This window comes from Portunus trituberculatus, chromosome 9, assembly GCF_017591435.1.
Source record: "Portunus trituberculatus isolate SZX2019 chromosome 9, ASM1759143v1, whole genome shotgun sequence".
NCBI classification, from domain to species: domain Eukaryota; kingdom Metazoa; phylum Arthropoda; class Malacostraca; order Decapoda; family Portunidae; genus Portunus; species Portunus trituberculatus.
The window spans coordinates 10,735,450-10,736,758 of record NC_059263.1 but is presented as its reverse complement, the minus strand read 5'-3'; the positions used below and the strand labels follow the sequence as shown (position 1 = coordinate 10,736,758).

Here is a 1,309-nt window from a genome sequence, read left to right as displayed (position 1 = left end):
TCTATATATATATATATATATATATATATATATATATATATATATATATATATATATATATATATATATATATATATATATCCTACGAAGACTGACAGATTGTTTTGAAATGTGTCGGGATGGAATTTAACCAAAGGCACGAATGATTTTGAAATAAAGAACATTGCTCCTGACTACTACTACTACAACAACTACGTACTACTACTACTACTACTACTACTACTACTACAACAACAACAACAACTACTACTACTACTACTACTACTACTACTACTACTACTACTACTACTACTACTACTACTACTACTACTACTACTACTACTACTACTGAAGTGTCCATAAGAGTACTTACATCCTCAGTCATTTAGCAGACAGCAAATGAGCAGACATAAGCAGCATCTGTAGGGAACAACAATAATAATAATAATAATAATAATAATAATAATAATAATAATAATAATATCGATAAAAGGAGAGAGAGAGAGAGAGAGAGAGAGAGAGAGAGAGAGAGAGAGAGAGAGAGAGAGAGCAGCGAAATGTATAGCGTAGAATCTAAAATGCCTTCTTAATGTTATGTAACGAGATTTAAAGAGGAGGAGGAGGAGAAGGAGGATCGAGCAAATTGTATTCCTGCTACCTACTCCTTTATACCTTCTCTTTTCCTCCTCCTCTTCCACATCATCCTTCTTTATATTCTTCTGACCTCTTCTTTCTCCTCTTCCTACTACTACTACTACTACTACTACTACTACTACTACTACTACTACTACTACTACTACTACTACTACTACTACTACTACTACTAAAATTTATCAAAGAAAATATACTAATGCCCTCACTCTCAGCGGCCTGTTAGCTCAGTTGGTTAGAGCGCCGTGCTAATAACGCGGATGTCGAGGGTTCGATCCCCTTACGGGCCAGAGTGGTGAAAACTTTTTTTTTTTTTTTTTTCCTTTTCCTTTCTTATTCAACTTCCATTTTTTTTTACTTTATTTCCTCACTTTCTTTTTTTTTCTTTTATTTTCCTTGTTTTCTTTCTTACATTTTTATTTATACATCTTTTTATTTATATATATATTTTTTTCCCCCACGCGTGCACAATATTGGACGATCGAACAGCCTGTTATAACTAGTAACCACCTTCAGTACCACGACGCGTTTCCATATTCCTTCTGGTTACTATTTGGTGATTTGATACAGCTTCAGAAACTTACCCGGGGGATTAAAATAGCGAAGAGTGTGGCCATTATTTTTCTGCCCTCCATAGACCCTTCCAAATATCAATAAAATGGTCTAATCGTACACAAAA

At 33.9% G+C, this 1,309-nt stretch overlaps 1 non-coding gene across 1 annotated transcript; it reads left to right on the top strand.

The window, feature by feature from the left end:
* Window positions 1-846: 846 nt before the first annotated feature.
* Trnai-aau lies at window positions 847-920 on the top strand. The gene has a single exon. It is a non-coding gene; the product is annotated as a tRNA-Ile (tRNA).
* The last annotated feature ends 389 nt before the right edge of the window (window positions 921-1,309 follow it).